Source organism: Orcinus orca, chromosome 7 (genome assembly GCF_937001465.1).
Source record: "Orcinus orca chromosome 7, mOrcOrc1.1, whole genome shotgun sequence".
In the NCBI taxonomy this organism is placed as follows: domain Eukaryota; kingdom Metazoa; phylum Chordata; class Mammalia; order Artiodactyla; family Delphinidae; genus Orcinus; species Orcinus orca.
Genome location: NC_064565.1, coordinates 56,048,395 through 56,066,587, shown reverse-complemented (window position 1 = coordinate 56,066,587; position 18,193 = coordinate 56,048,395). Strand labels below are relative to the sequence as shown.

General features: G+C 35.1%; 1 protein-coding gene across 4 annotated transcripts in view; it reads right to left on the bottom strand.

Moving 5' to 3' along the window:
- B3GALT1 (beta-1,3-galactosyltransferase 1) overlaps nucleotides 1–18,193 on the bottom strand; it is a 600,428-nt gene that overhangs the window by 492,416 nt on the left and 89,819 nt on the right. The window lies entirely within an intron of this gene.

The window sequence follows — 18,193 nt, the reverse complement described above, 5'->3', positions numbered from 1 at the left end:
AATTAGAGCTAATTAGCAAAAAGAAATTTTTGCATCTCAGAGTGGTTACATGGCCTGGCCAGAATTACATGGTCAGTCAATTGCCAAGTCAAGATTTAAGCTCAAGTCTTCTTGATTTTCTGTTAATATTCATTCTATTTGCTGTTCTCTCAAAAAGTAGTAAGAAGAAAACTAGTGGTGTTCTGGGTTTTCATGGAAATTGCTAGAACTTAATGACCCAAGACTAGGCAAAAAGAAATTGTCGTCACTGTTTGCATTATCTACAAGAAAAGCAAGGCTGTTTTTTGAAAACTCGAATCTCTCCCTTTTTCTTCAGTTTCTCTATTTATAAATGAGTTTTATAGTTTAACCTATATTATGGGGTATTGTGAAATTAATTGTAGCGCCAACTTTGAAAAATTCATGTTAATAAAGATATTTTAAAACATGTACAACAGGAATATTGACCTATCAAAATAGATACTGGCAGTATATAATAAGTACTAGAGTGAACAGCAATGTGATTATCTATCAACAAAAACTTTAGTTGCTCCAATTTTTAATTAGTGTTACCAATTCCTAAAGTCAATGAATCACAGGTAGTGCAATAATCTGTTTCACAGATAATGATAAGATTTTAAAATCATGTTGCAAAATGGGAAATCAATGTAAGCATAATGCTTAGGTATCAGCAGTAAGTTGTTCTCATTCCTCTTTCATAGAAATTACCCTCTAACCTGAATGGCCTCTTATTTCCATTCACAATTACTGATTAGACACAAAGAGGTTGGCTATATCTTTCCTACTCTATCAGATCATTGATACAGAGATTCTTTTTTCTCAAAAGACACGTAAGAAGTAAAACCATTTTAATTTTTAATGATTCTTCCTTTCTTTGTCTCTTTTGAAAACATTTCCCAAGATTAAAATAACTTGTCATTATGCTTGGAATGTCTAGAGCACAGTTAAAGAAATATAGCAGATTGATGGTTGAGACATTCCTATTATAAGTTTTATACCTGAATGCTCTTCAATCATTCTGAGAACCACTCCCTGCTGGACGTGTGCGCAGTAAACACCTGAATAAAATGATTTTGGTAACATGCTGGGGCAGAGAAATAAACTGAAGACCTAAAAGAAATATCCCAACCTTTTTCAAAAGGTCTACAGAGTAGACTTACGGCTTTCAATGTTTTTGATCATCAGTCACAAAAGAAATACATCTTACATCTTGATCCGATGCACACATGCATCAATATTAAATCACCAAACAATACTCTCCTCAACTACTAAAGTGCTTGTCTTATTAGGGGGAAGATATTGCTATGTTAAATGCAACAATAAGGGTAAATAAACTGAATACGGTTCTTAAGTTTTGGCAACTACAATAATAAACAAACTTAGAATGAGTGACTTTTAAATCATCAATAAGAAAGCAAAAATAAATTAAAATGAAACAAATTAATAGTAGAGAAAGTTGAAAATATGGACAAGAAGACAAAGCTAAGTCCTAATAAAATAGCAACTACAATATATGTAAATGACATAAAACAAAAAGATATAGGAACTATAATATTAATAGAATTGAAAAAGATATCAGGCAAATATGAACCCACAAAAATCTCCAGTAATATTACCATTTGAAAATTTAGAATTTAAGGCAAAAAATACAGTACAAAGAAAGATGTTTATGTACTTTAAAAATGAGTGATAGAAGTGAGAGAGTGGCATGGACTTATATATACTACCAAATGTAAAACAGATAGCTAGTGGGAAGCAGCCGCATAGCACAGAGAGATCAGCTCGGTGCTTTGTGACCACCTAGAGGGGTGGGATAGGGAGGGTGGGAGAGAGACGCAAGAGGGAGGAGATATGGGGATATATGTAAATGTATAGCTGATGCACTATGTTATAAAGAAGAAACTAACACACCACTGTAAAGCAATTATACTCCAATAAAGATGTTTAAAAAAATTTTTAAAAATGAGCGATAAATAAGATGCATTCATCATAAACACATACGCATCCAACAATACAACTTCAAGATATAAAAGGGTTAACTAACAAAACAAATGAAATGTAGTGATAAATAAAAAATTTGGATCGAAAATTTTATCATGCCGCTCTCAGAAAATGTAGGTCATGCAAAAAAATGCAGTGATATAGAACACCTCAACAAAACGACTTCGCAACCATTGCTAGGCTTAAGCCAGAAGACACATATTAAATTCTGTCTCTCAAATCAGAATATACAATCTGTTAAAGCACACATAAAAAACTAACAATATTGGCCATTTAATGGGTCAAAAAGAAACCTCAGTAAATTCCAAAGGCTGAATATAATGCTAACTATATTCTCCCATTTTTTTTCTATTCCCATCTATTCTGTTTTTCTCCTCTCCCTCTGTCCCTCCATCCCTCCTACCCTCATTCTATCTGTAAGTTTTATTCTGGAACAATCTACACATAGAAAAGAGCACAAATCACAATTGTACACTCAGTTAAGGTTCACAAAATGAACAAATCAGTGCAACCAGTCTTCCAAACAAGAAATAGAATGTTACCAGAATCCCCTTTCTTGCCCCTTTCTTGCCCTTTTCTAGATCTTACCCTTCTGCAGGGAATATCCTGATTTCTCATACAATAGATGGAATCATATAACATGTACCTTTTTGAATGATGTCTTTTGTTCAACATTAAGCTATGAGATCCAGCCAGTCTGTAGCTTTCTCATTTTTTTCTTTCATTTTCTTCTCATATTTGTATAGTATTTCAATATACCACAATATATTCACAGACATTTGAGTTCTTTATAGCTATTTCCAGATCCAATGTTTCCACAAAATATATTTTTGTACATGCCTTTTGGTGAGGAGATGTATACATTTCTTTTGGCTATATACTAGGTATGCAATTGCTGGGTTATAAGGTATGCCTATGGTAAACTTAAGTAAATAAATCTAAACAGTTTTCCAAAGTGGTTGTACCAGTCTACACACTTATTACCGATGTATGAGAGTTTCGGTTGCTTCATAGCCTTGCCAACACTTGGTGTGGTTTTTCTCTTTATAGTAGCCATGTGGTAAGTATGCATGGTATTATGTTGCAAATTCAATTTTTGTTTCTAAATACAGTTGAACATATTTTCAAATTTTCTATTGTTTACTTGGGATATGCTTTTTGCAAAGGGCATGTTTAAGACTTTTGCCCACTTCTATATTTGATTGTCTGTGTTTTGATTATCAATTTGCAGAAATTCTTCACATATTCTGGATATAAGTCCCTAACTAGGTAAAGGTATTGCAAATATGTTCTGCAATTCTATGGTTGCGTTTTTTCACTACTTAAAAGATATCATTTGATGATCAAAAATTTGTAGTTAAAATGTAACTTACTTTACTTCTTTATTTTTCATTTTTTTCTAAATGGTTAGTGCTTTTTATATGCAATTTATCTTTGCCAACAACATGTCATAAAAAGTTTCCCCTATGATTTCTTTTTAAAAGTCTTATTGTTTTGCCTTTCATATTTATTTCTAAAATCCATCTGGAGTTGCTATTTGTATATGCTATAAGGTAGAGTCAATCCACCTCTTTTTTTTTTTAAACTTAAATTTTCTGAAGTTGGGGTATAGCTTTAAGTATCACCTGTAAGTTTCAAAGTTTAATAAATACTGCATGATGCCACCAATATAAAATAACTTTAAAAAATAGCTGAAACCTAGAAATGATCTTATAAAATTTAGTATTTTTTGAACAATGACATGCTGCACTGTGTGGGACTGGAAATCAGGTGATCTTTCGTCTACCACAGCTGTCAAAAATGAAGCAAATCAATTTCTGGATATCATTCACCTCAGCCAAAAGGTGTGGGTTTTTTCTATTCACAGTCCCTGCTAAGATCTTTCCTCCTAGTTCTAACCTTTTCCCCCTTGAATACTTTTATGCCATCCTCCTTAAAGGCAAGAAATTGCACTGGATGCTCACTTTAAGTAATTATTTTTAAATATTCCAGTTATGTTTACACTTAATAAAAAGATTTCCCCAAATACCATCCTTTCTTACATAACAGCTGCCTTATTTCCCAATATTTATCTCTACTCATTTTCTTTCTCTCTTTTACAGTCATCCCTTGGTATCTACAGGGGATTGGTGCCAGGACTCCATTAGATCAGAAAATCAAAGTATGCTCAAGTCTCATATAAAATGATGCAGTATTTGCATAATCTATGTACATCCTCCTATATATTTAAATCATCTCGAGATGACTGATAATACCTAATACAGTGTAAATGCTATGTAAATACAATGTAAATGCTATGTAAATAGTTGCCTCTGCATCAAATTCAAGTTTTACTTTTTGGAACTTTTCACAATTTTTTTCCCCAAATATTTTCAATCTGAGCTTGGTTGAATCTGTGGATGTGAAATCTGCAGATACGAAGGGCCAACTGTACTTATCCATACATGTTTACATACTTCATTTATTCAACGATAAGTTTTGAATATGGGCATACCTTGTTTTATTGCACTTTGCTATTCTGAGCTCTTTACAAATTGAAGGTGATTCTATGTTATATTTATATTTACAAATTTGTGTGACTTGTTTTACTGTGATAGGCCCTTTATTGTGTGAATCAAACTACGCAGTATGTTTAATATTGTACATTTCACATAAAAGGGGAAAGCACGAGGAATCTAATAATTATTTCTGTAGCTCTAAATATATATATGTGAAGTAAATCCTTTGATAATGTAACAAAGATGGTCAGATTGTCTTTATCTTGATCTCATCCTGCCTTTAACATGAACTTTTCAATGATTTCCTAATAAGGAATAATACTACCTCTGCCTCTGACCCATTCTGACCCAATAATAACACCCCAGGAAACTGGGCTTATTATAATTTAAAAAATGATTGCCATAATAAGAATAGCATTTGGAAAATAATTATTGCACTGTAACAGTTAACATTAACAACCTTCAGATACTCAATATCCTTTAAGCATTCCTAATGTAATAAATTGGCTATATTTCAGATCACTAAAGGCATTATTAAAATATAATACTTTTATGTGATAATAATTATTTAACAATACTGAACATGATAAAATATTTGCTCCTAATGTAACTGAAAGCTACTTTATACTTACAGATATTTTGATATCTGCATTGAAAACTGGTTGCACCTCTAAGTCATCTGAAGAGTTCTTATTCTATAAAAATTATTATAGTGATAGAATGCTTACTTATCATGGCCAAAAGTACATAGTCATGAAATGCAGTCACTCAAAGGAATCCTTTCTAAGGAGTGGATCAAATGTACCTTTAGTAATAGTGGGTACAAAATGATTAAAACATTGACTTATTGATATTCAGGATGTTTTTCCTGTGCTCATAACAGCAAAAATGAGTTTATAAATTACCTGTGTATGCAACACACATGGTTTGAAATCTGTTCTTTAACTGCCACAAGCCAGTGGAAATAAAAGGACAGCAATTAAACAAGCATCCTAATTATCATAACCTCTGAGGAATACATGAACAGTGTGCCAGGAGGCATTCATTCATTTTCATGCCAGGATGTGCTTTATTTAAGCATAGTACAAATCACCAAAGCATTTGAAATCTATGCTACAGTAGGACATTCTTGGTTAATGGAGAGAGAGGTCTTTGAGCACACTACACTGAGTGAAGAATGGCTGTGCCATCCAACGTCAATTCTCACTACAAAAAGAGGACTTACATTACAGTGAACATATTTATATTGACTGTGATGCATCTTCACAATTTCAAAATAATTAGTCAAGTTGGGCAAATCGGCCAAAACTACCAGGCAAACAAGTTGTATTGAACAGCAAAGAAACAAAACAATGAAACAGAACAACCTATTAACTGAAAATTCTCCAGTTTAATACTTGAACAATCACTGATAGTCTGTTTTATTTTTTTCAACTCCGTGACAAAGTACTTCCTTATATTATCCTGTAACCTTCTATTTACATCCATCTGTCCTTGCCTCTTGCGATCAAGGAGAAAAGAAATTCTAATCCCTTTTCATGAACAGGCCTTAACCTTTACATACAAAAAACCTCCCATGTCCTCCCTTTTCCTTCCTTTCTTTCGCATGTAGTAGTCAACTATTCTTTGCCAACCTGGTTTCTGGTTCTTTTCACACTGAGTTGTCTCCCTCATGAACATGTCCAGTTTGTCCACAGTTGTGTGCAGTGTTCTAAATTGTGTGCAGTGTTCTAGTCTGGTCATTCCAGTGCAGATTTGGCGGTGCGGGGTGGGGGGGGCTCTATTCCCTGGTCCCAGTCACTCTTCCTACAGCCATCATCAGAAGTTCATTGGCCACATCATAATATTGAACACATAACTCTCTGGCCTGACTCAACCGAAGCCGTATTTGTGGAAACAAATCTGAGTCTTTTTTAAAAAATTATTTTCTATTTAGCCAAATCTCATTCATTACTTAGAGGCAAATGCAATGGGTGGGAGGTCTTGCCATTAAGCCATATCGGGCTTGTTAGAAAATTTTTGAATTTTAAATACACTGTCAGAATTGTATTGCTAAGTGATTCCCAATATCTTCCAATCATCTTCCAAAATCTCATGCCATGGAAATGTGACTAACTCTGGGATTTCAGAAATCTGACTTGATGAACCCTATGTGTTGGCCAAGTCAAACATGATGATAACTTCAACCGTTCACAAGGGTCTGGTCACTTCCAGGAGCATAATGATTAAGAGCAGAGCTCTGCCACCAGATGTCCTGATCCATGATTCAAGTTGTGTGATCTTGAAGCTACTTAGAGCCCCCATGCCTTATTTCTTTATCCGTACAGTGGAAATGATATAATAATAATAATAATAATACCATCTCATAGGTTTTACTTGTGAGGTTTCATTTAATTAAAATATATTAGTTACTAAGAAAGCATCCAGTACATAGCAAGCCTTAGTAGTTGTTTAGCTATATACTTGCAACCAATCTGTCAGAATTGAGACCAGAATAGTGGTCCAGTTATGTATTCTATCAGACAGTAGATTTTCAGAATTTATTATGCTTATGAATCACTTTGCTTAGATGCATATTTCCAAGTTCCACCTGATTTGTTAGGCCTTTTGACTTTTTTTTTTTTTGAAAGTAGAGTATACAAGTACATAAGACAATAGAAATTTGTTTGTTACACTTCTGAGTTATTTAAGTCAATAATTTTCCATTTTTCATAAATATCACAATTGAGCATAATCCTTTAAAGTTTTCCTAGAAATTAAAATTATTTTATATTAGTGACAAAATTAATATGTAGGTATTTTAACAATTCCTTCCATTTAGCTCTCCTAATGAAATTGTTTATATTTTCAATATGCAATTGAACTTTGACCCAATTCTTACTCAAATATGTTGTGCTTAAAAGCCAGTCCCTTTTCAGCTTTCACCCAGAGCCTTTTACTTCCAAACTAGTGACAATCTCAAACCATTTATTGGTAAGAACTCATTTGTTTCCACTGACTTTCTTGCTTTTTATGAGATTCTACTCCAGTTACAGAATTCAAGCTTAAGGAGTCTTCCATAGTTCACAGAGTTTTAGAAAATCATTCAAACTTTTCATCAATAATGTGTTCCAAAAAATATTAACTTGTGCCAAACAGGCTTTTAAAATGTGACTTTTCCTTTCTCAGCTTTGCTTGAGGTGTGAAGGCCATAGGTGATGCTGACCAAGGAGAATTCTGAGAGAAAGACTGCTGAAATTTGAGAGGAGGATTTATTTGAAGAGAACTGGTCTGGGAGTCCATCCCCTGAGGCAGAAGAGCCAAGGTGGTGCTGTATTCTAACCCCAAGCAAAAGTAACAGAGAATTCTAAGGGAGCACTCAGAGAAATTGATGTGTATCCCCTGCAGATGTAGATGCAGTGGATTAGTGAGAAGGCCCTTGTCAAAAGGATCCTGCCAAAGAAGGCAGCCTGCCAAGACAAGAGGACCCCAATTATAAAAGTCTGTGGGTGACACTCTGGGGACTGAAGCTGGGAGCTCAGGAGGAGCCAGGCAAAGGAGGGACAATGTCCACCTCAAGGCAGTTGCAGAGAAAAGAACCCACTAGCAGATTCTTCACAGAATTCAGAGAAGTTCCCATGAGAGAGTCAGTGTTAAACAACAGCCAAACTCAGAAAACACATGAAACACAAACTCAGAAAACACATGACTCCAGTTGGGCTCAAAACTGAAGTTATCCTGCTGAGAATAGAGGGGCAAGAAAGGATGGAAGACTAATTTTACATAAAGTTTGGAATGTTTTACATTATCTGGAACCAAGTAATTTTAATTATTTAACCAAGATTCTTTTGGTAATTTAAAGTGACTTTTGGTTTGGCCTGAGCTTTTCCGTGGCAGGAACACAGAGCTCCTCACCAAGCAGATTTAAAAAGAGAGTGGAAGACAAAAACAATAAGCTTTTGTAACTATATCCTATGAGACCTGCTTACTTAAACCGACTACACAGATGTGCATGAAAAAAAAAGGCAACTAAAAAAGTAGACTGAAGCAGAGTAAAATTCTCACCCTATGTTAGTCACCGGCAACTCTGCTAGAAGTTCCAGGTCTTGGATTGAGTATGAGAATTTTCTGTTTAATTCAGTTCTGTGGAAGTTTAGGTTGTAGTTTCTGTATCCTGTCTGTGATGGTTATCTTTTCGGATAGATTTCCTACACAAAGCCAGATTTTCTAGTAGGCTCTTCATCAAATTAAGCTGTTGAAAATGTGTATCCTGTTGAGTTCAAGATGGCCAAACTGCTACACAAGTTTTCCCTCCAGCCCTTTCCAAATCCTACTAAACTGATGGTAAAGATGTGTAAGGAAGAGTGTAAATCTGCAACAGTGATGGAAATAGAATTGAGAGAGAGAGATCTTCAGTGAATGAGTTTATAACAAATTTCTGAAAATGGTATATCCCTAGGGTCTAGTCAGGGTTCAGGAACCCATAGCTGCCCCCCTCTCCTTACCTCAACTGAAAAATCCTAGAAATCTGTTGCATTTCTTTACACTGACAATGAAATATCAGAAAGGGACAGTAAAACAAAAAATCCCTTTTAAAATCACATCAAAATAAATAAATAAATAAAATATTTAGGAATAAACCTGACCAAGGTGAAAGACTTATTTGCTAAGAACTATAAAACATTGATAAAGGATATTAAAGATGATTCAAAGAAATGGAAAGATACGCCATGCTCCTGGATTGGAAAAATTAATATTGTTTAGATGGCCATACTACCCAAAGCAATCTACAGATTTAACATGATCCCTATCAAATTACCCATGACATTTTTCACAGAACTGGAACAAATAATCCTAAAATTTATATGGAACCATAAAAGACCCAGAATTGCCATAGCAATCCTGAGGAAAAGGAACAAAGCAGGAGGCAAAACCCTCCCAGACTTCAGATAATACTACAAAACTACAGTCATCAAAACAGCATGGTATTGGCACAAAAAAGACATCTGGATCAATGGAACAGAATAGGGAGCCCAGAAATAAACACACACACTTACGGTCAATTAATCTTCAACAATGGAGGCAAGAATATATTGGTTGGGCCAAAAAGTACCTTCAGTTTTATAAGTAAAAATAAAAGACACATTTTTCATTTTCACCAGGAACTTTACTGAACAAAATATTCACCCTTTGTTCCATTACCTTCTGCCGTTTTTCAGGCAACTTCATAATTCCATCTTCCCAAAACCTTTTATCTTTTTAAGTAAAGAAGTGTTCCAGGTGCCTTTTACAGTCTTCCAGGGAATTGAAATATATTCCATTAAGAGAACTTTGTAAAAACTGAAATAAATGGAAATCCAAAGGTGCAATGTCTGGTGAATACGGTGGATGAATCAGAACTCCCCAGCCAAGCCGTAACAGTTTTTGCCTGGTCATCAAAGAAACATGCGGTCTTGCGTTACCCTGATGGAAGATTATGCATTTTCGTTTGACTAATTCTGGATGTTTTTCATCAAGTGCCACTTTCAGTTGGTCTAACTGGGAGCAGTACTTGCTGGAATTAATCATTTGGTTTTCCGGAAGGAGCTCATAATAGAGGACTCCCAATCCCACCAAATACACAACATCACCTTCTTTGGATGAACATCGGCCTTTGGTGTGATGGGTGGCAGTTCATTTAGCTTGCCCCATGATCTCTTCCATTCCACATTGTTGTACAGTATCCACTGTTCACTGCCCAACACAATTTGTTTTAAAAACGGAACATTTTCATTACATTTCAGTAGAGAATTGCATGTGGAAATATGGTCAAGAAGGATTTTTCGCCTAACTTATGTGGAGCCCAAACGTCAAAGTGATTCACATAACCAAGCTGGTGTAAATGATTTTCAACGCTTGATTTGGATATTTTGAGTATGTCAGCTATCTTCTTCATGGTATAACTTTGATTGTTCTCAATTATTGTTTCGATTTGATCGCTATCAACTTCAACTGGTCTCCCGGACCGTGGAGCATTGTCCAGTGAGAAATCTTCAGCACGAAACTTCGCAAACCACTTTTGACATGTTTGACCAGTCACAGCACCTTCTCCATACACTGCACAAATCTTCTTTTTGCGTTTCAGTTGTGTTTTTACCTTTCTTGAAATAATAAAGCGTAATATGCCGAAAATGTTGTTTTTCTTCCATCTTTGATATTAAAATGGCTACACAAAAATTCACCAATTTTGATAAGTCTTTTTTTAAATGCACGCTGATATGACAGCTGTCACATACAATCTAACAAAATTGTTTGGAATGAAGTTGAAGACAACTAAGTGCTACTAGAGCCATCTTACGGAAAAAAACGAATGAACTTTTTGGCCCACCCAATACAATGAAGAAAAGACAGTCTGTGCAGCAAGTGGTGTTGGGAAAGCTGGAAAGCTACATGTAAATCAATGAAGTTAGAACACTTCCTCACACCGTACACAAAAATAAACTCAAAATGCCTTAAAGACTTAAGTATGAGACATGACACCATAAAACTCCTAGAAGAAAAAATAAGCAAAACATTTTCTGACATAAACCGTACAAATGTTTCCTAAGGCTAGTCTCCTAAGGCAACAGCAATGAAAGCAAAAATAAACAAATGGGATCTAATCAAACTTCTAAGCTTTTGCACAGCAAAGGGAACCATAAACAAAAGGAAAAAACCTATGGACTGGGAGAAAATATTTGCAAACCATGCGACCAACAAGGGCTTAATTTCCAAAAACTACAAACAGCTCATACATCTCAATAACAAAAAACAAACAGCCCAATTAAAAAATGGGCAGAAGACCTAAACAGACATTTCTCCAAAGAAGACATACAGATGGCCAATAGGTACCTGAAAAGATGCTCATCATCGTTAATTATTAGAGAAATACAAATCAAAACTACAATGAGGTATCATCCTATACTGGTCAGAATGACCATGATTCAACAGTCTACAAATAACAAATGCTGGAGAAGATGTGGAGAAGAGGGAACCCTCCTACACTGTTGGTGGGAATGCAAATTGGTGCAGCCACTGTGGAGAACAGTATGGAGGTTCCTTTAAAAACTAAAAACAGAGTTGTTATATGATCCAGCAATCCCACTCCTGGGCATATATCCAGAAAAACACATACTTCAAAAAGATACATGCACCCCAATATTCATCGCAGCACTATTTACAATAGCCAAGGCATGAAAGCAACCTAAATGGCCATTGACAGATGAAGGGATAAAGATGATGTGGTATATATACACAATGGACTACTATTCAGCTATAAGAAACAATGAAATAATGCCATTTGCAGCAACATGGGTGGACCTAGAGATTATCATACTAAGTGAAGTCAGAAAGAAAAAGAGAAATACCATATGATATCACTTACATGTGGAATATAAAATATGATACAAATGAATTTATTTATGAAACAGAAACAGACTCACAGACATAGAAAACAAACTTATGGTTATGAAAGGGGAAAGGGGGTGGGGGAGGGTTAAATAGGAGTTTGGGACTAGCAGATACAAACTACTATATATAAAATAGATAAACAACAAGGTCCTACTGTATAGCACAGGAAACTATATTCAATATCCTGTAATAAACCATATGGAAAAGAATATGAAAAAGAATATGTATGTATATGTATAACTGAATCACTTCGCTATACACCAGAAACTAATACAACATTGTAAATCACTATACTTCAATAAAAAAAAAAAATCCTAACAGAGATTCAACTAGAAAAGCAGAGAGGAAGTGGGTAAAAATTTGCTGATGGATAAAACATAATAATAAAATTTATATCAAAGTGTAAAAGCAGATTAAAAATGTGAGCAAAATATAAAAATAATTTAAGAAAAGACAGAAGAAATAGAGGGGGAAGAAATTATCAAATATGTGACCAAAAAATTGCACAGCACTTATAAGTCCTTAGACTAAAATGACTCACCTACTTCCAAGCAGAATGCATGAGGCAAGTTCTGTTCTAACACATATTTATGAAATTTCACAACTTCAAGGAGAAAGGGAAAATCCCCAAAATTTACAGACTTAAAATCAGATCTCCTATAATAGAATGTGAATCATTCTGCTATCAGATTTCTGATGAGCAAAAATAACTGTTAGATAATATTAGAGTGATATGTTCAAATTTTAAAGGAAAGTGATTTTGGATTTGTAATTTTATGTCCAACTAAGTTATTAATAAAAGGTAACATAAAGACACTTTCTGACATGAAACTATCAGACTTTTACTTCTTTACTCTTCCCTTCATGCTTCTAAGAAATCAACCTGAGTATATGTTCTAGCAAAATGAGAGCCAAACAAGATAGAAAAAGGCATAAAATCCCAGAAAACAGCGCCTCTCACACAGAAGTACATCTAAAAGAAATCCCATAATGACAACTATGAAGCACGTCTAGAAAACAAATAATTCATAGTAAAGCGGTAGATCAAAAACTATGGGAGGGATCTCACTGGGAGGAAAGAGAATTCCTTACATAATTGAAAAAATGAATAATTTTGAAGAATAAAGGAATATATTGTTTCTCTGAACCAGCAAAAATAAAGGCAATAAAAAATCTCAGGAAAAACTGAAAGCAAAACAGTGAATGTTAAAATATGAAACAACTATATCACAATTTTAAACAGTTGAAAGTAAAAGAAAAATAGAATGAAAGAGAGAAAGAAAGAGAATGTGTATGAGCCATCTGGCCTTGATGGTAGAAATACAGCACAGGTGCTACTACATTATTTAAACTTTAGAGGAATAAAAGGTGTTTAAACTTTGTTTTATCCAATTTGTTTCTATCCTTTCTATAAATTAACAACTATTCTGACCTCTAAATAACAGAAGACATTTCATACATTCTAAGAGTCACCTGTTGCTTGTTTTGAAGATGATTCCCGTTGGGGGGCTTTCAGCTCAATTATTAGTGTGTGCTGTTCCTGCTGGCCCATGTGTTTCTAGAATTTCAGAGGGCTGTGGCTGCCTGCATCCTGTAACTCCCCTAATGAGGCCACCTGCACCATACCCACCCAAGCCATCTCAATTAAATGAGAAGTCTGCCCTTTAATGGCTATAAAGATATTTCTGCCTGACGTGGCCATGGCAGTTTGCCACATCTAGAGTAGCTCAAAATTATGGGGAGCTGTGAATCCTGTTGATTGATTGCACTCACTAAAGTCTTAGCATATGAAGGTCTGTGCTGGCAGATGTCACTTTGGCATTAGAACACAGATCTCTGAGGCAGAGTTCCAGCATGGAAATGCAAAACCCACTAGCGGACACAGGTCATGGTGGATGAAAACTAAGTTCCCTTTGTTTTGTAGCTACAACCATTAGTATAAATCTTGATATGGTAGGCACCTAAGATATGCTTGATGAATGAAGAGAGGGAGGGATAAATTAAATGAGTGAACTGAGTAAATGATATTCTGACCAGTTAATTTAATCAGACCCATAACCTTAGTGGACATTTCTCTCATGAGTATCCTTAGTGGGTATTCCTCTCATGAATGGTTAATACTTTAAAATGTATATGAAGTTTACTTTTCATTACACTTCAATGTACAACAATTGCTTTGTTCTCCATTTTATCATTCCTTCAAATCTAAATAAAATTCATGTAGATTTATACCTGGAACATATTAAATACTCAGTAAAGATTAGCTATTAACTATTATTATTTTTTAAGAGTTGGGGAATAATAGAGAGATAGAGATTGAAACGAAGACAGAGGTAGAGATAGAGAGGTACAGCCCTGGCAATAGATGGAGGAAGGAAGAAGGGAGAGAGAAGAGAGAGACTAGAAAGGCAAAATAAAATCAAAGGTTTCTCTCATTACCTAATGGAATTTGTAAGTGCCAAGTCTGGACTAACAGATTGAAGATCTAAGGCTTTTTGGTCATTACTTGGAACCTGATCCATTCAACTGCATAACTACTAACTTGAACTCACTTTGATTATATCCTCAAAGACTGAACCACAAACTTTTTTCAAATTAGTAAATAAAACGCACTATTTATAGTTATAAACTAGTGGATTAGATTGCAAACACAGGAGTATATCAAAAGATTCCCTGTTATTATTTTGCATGGGCAATAAAGATTAATTGCTCCATAACACTCGAGGTGCAAGAAATGTCACATTACTTTGCAAATCAAAGCTAGGTCTGAATCCATTCAACCAGTTTAATAAGAAGTCCAATCTCAGAGTCTCTTGTCTTTTTTCTTAGATTGTGGCAGAACAAGGATTACCCCCCCTGAAGAATGGGGGAGAGAATATTTTGCTTATTGATCTGCTGTCTTTAACTGATGAAGATGTTCCTGGATGGAATGAGGGTAAATTCCATCCACCCATGGGACAACAAAATCCAGAAACTGAGAACACAAAGGCATGCAGGGGAAAACAACTTTTCATTTTTTAGGTGGCAAATCTATAATATCAAGAAAATACAGCACATCATTTCTTAATAATTCACTTGTTACATATGCAGTATGGAATATTTGAGTAGAAAATGATCACTCCCCCTTCATTCTCTTCCATTCCCTTTCTTAACTGTCCAAGAATCTGTTTGCATTGAGGGTTGGTCAGTATAATCAGGGAGCCAGTGAGAATAAGATGTTCTAAGAGGTTTTCAGAGTATAGTAATGACATTTCAATACAGTGCCTTCTGAGTTAAGAAGAAAAATGTTTTCCTCTCACCTCTTCAATAACTTGAGAATTATTTTTAAAGTTTTCTCCATATTTGTCCCAGAAAATAGGCTTCGCATTTTAGATTCAACTTTGACGGGTTAAGTAGAGCAAAAGGAAGGAGGGATGGAAGAAAGTAAAAAAAGGATGAAGGGAGGGAAGGAGAGAAGGGAAGGACGAAGTAGGAAGAAAAGGAAAAGGGAGGATGGGAAGGAAGGAGGATAAAAGAAGGAAAAAAGGAAGAGAAGGAAGAGAAAGACATGAAAAGAAATAAGGAAGTAAAAATCTTCAATCTAAATAAAAGGTGATTAATAAATCAAAAATCAGATTTCACCTAGGACTGCAACAAATAGAGATCTTATTCTAAACATCATATTGCCTTTAAAGGGGTACAATTCCTTTTAGGAAGTACTGAATTTGAAGACCTGGCAGATTCGGATTAAGAACATTATTTTATTCAAACTTTACTTTGGCTTTACACCATTAGCCAATATAGCCAATATGAAGGCTGTTTATTTGAAAAGAACCTAAAAAAGTCATTGTAGTAATAACCCTAAGGACGCTGTTGAGGTCTTTGCTGACTGCATCAGAACGTGCCATTTTTATGAAAACCTTCTGCAGGAATTTCGTGACTTTGAAGTAACAAGATAAGTTATATTTTTCCTTTTTGTTCATACATACTAAATCATGTAAGTAATGATATCGCCCTTTTTTGCACTGCTTTTTAGACAGGTCACAGCCATTCCTGTGACCCTCCTGGGGCATGTCCTGGACCTCAGGTACACTCATGTTTTACACATCTCAACAAGCTTATTCTTGTGTTCTTGAGCTTTGGTCCAGGACAATAGTGCCTTATTGCTAATACAGTATCATTGAGGAAAAGTTCATTTATATTTCATATGTTACTTAAAAATCACAAATAAGTATGATTTATATATTGTAAGAGTTTCCTTACAAAGTGCTAAAATCAAAAAACAAGAATGCAAATATATATAACATTAGTACATATATATGGCTTTTTGATTAAAAGGAAAAATTCTACCCAAAAAAAATGTTTCAGTCTGAAACAACTTATTTTTCTGAGACGTCCAGGTAGTAAAAGCTTTGGTCTTCTTAATGAAGTAAGTACTTTGTTCCTCCAAAGACTCATATTCCATTTAATAAGCATTCCAACACACAGAGTACAGCAAAACAGGAAATGTTCTGCAGAATAAAATTTATAAATGATATATTGGCTTTTAGCATGACTAATCTTCAGATGAAGAAGCTTTTGGATTCATAATAATCAACTCTGTTTCCATTTGATTTGAGAAATTCAAATCAAATTATGCTAGATAGCACTTAATTATAAACTCTTCAGAGGAATTATTTGGTTTTATTTCCAGTAAAAGCCAAGTCTTCATAAAAGCCATTAATTAGGGTATCTTTTGTCTCCCCAGTGAAACTAAGACTTGAAGCCCCTGAACTCCATTTAACCTTCAAAAGGGTCTCTGCAGGTCCAACTTGAAATGCTCTGGAGTGGGGGTGAGTGACACAGGAGAGAAAACGTCCAGGAAAACCAATATGAAAATGGGTTTTAATGCAGTTTTTTGGATACTAGTTGAAACAGCCTTGTCAAACCATAAAACTTCTCTTCTTTATTACCCAGTAATGTGTGCAGTGGATGTTCCTGACCTTACTTCATCTCCAGCTCCCATCCCTGTTACGTAGAGTTTTATTGTATTTTATTTTTTCCAAAAAGTATAAAATGAATATCCAAGGAATCATCAGTTTCCTCTCAGAATAAATTGTTATAAAGCAGTTTCATATGGATCCTCTGTGTTAGTTTCTCATTGCTGTTGTATCAAATTACCATAAACTGAGAGGCTTAAAACAACAGAATTTATTATCTTTGAATTCTGGAGGTCACAAGTCTGAAATCAGTTTCACTGGGCTGAAGTTAAGCTGTCAGCAGGGCTGCATTCCTTTGGGAGGCTCTAGCGGGTAACTGGTTTCCTTGTTTTTTCCCAGCTTCTTGTTGCCACTTGTATTCCTTGGTTTGTAGCCTCTTCCTCCATCTTCAAAAACGCATATGGCCGATTCACTTTGTTGTACAACAGAAACTAACACAGCATTGTGAAACAATTATACTCCAATAAAGATCTATTAAAATAAATAAATTGACTTGTAATCCCCCCCAAAAAAATGATTCCAATTTCTGCCACAACTACCACATCACTTTCTCCTCTGACTCTGACTCATCTTGTGTCCTGTGATTACATCAGATCCACCCAGATAATCTAGGATAATCTCTCAATCTCAAAATCCTTAATCTGATTACTTCCAGAAGTTCTTTTTGCCTTATAAACTAACCGTCACAAGTTTCAGGGACTAGGACAGGGGCATATCTGTCAGTATTCAGCCTACTGGGCCCCAAAGATTCACATCCATCCCACATACAAGATACATTCATCCCACCCCAATATCCCCCAGAGTCTCAACTCATTACAGCACCAACTCAAAGTGAAAGCTCATCTAAATATCATCAGCTCAAAAGTCCCAAACCTCATCATCTAAATCAGGTGCGGATGAGACTCTGGGTATGAGCCATTCTGGGGCAAAATTCTACTCTATCTAAGGACCTGTGAAATTAGAGAATAAATGATCTGCTCCCAAAATATAATCGTGGTACAGCATAGGATAACATTTATAGACATTCCCATTCCAAAAGGAAGAAAATGGAAGAAAGAAAGGAATCACTGGTCCTAAGCACTGTCACATCCAACTGGGTAAAATTAGGTTTCAATGCCTGGGAATAATCCTCTGTGGTTTGCAGTTCTGCCCTCTGGGAGCTTTCTCCACCCCTAAACCACTTCCATTCTCAATTTCCATGGCTGGGGAGTAGGAAGTATTTGGTGATGTGTGTCTCGGAGTTGGAGGGAAAATATCTATACTGCACTTTGTAATGAAATGCTGAAAATAATGGTTTTTTTAAAAAAAATGTATAACATATAAAAATGT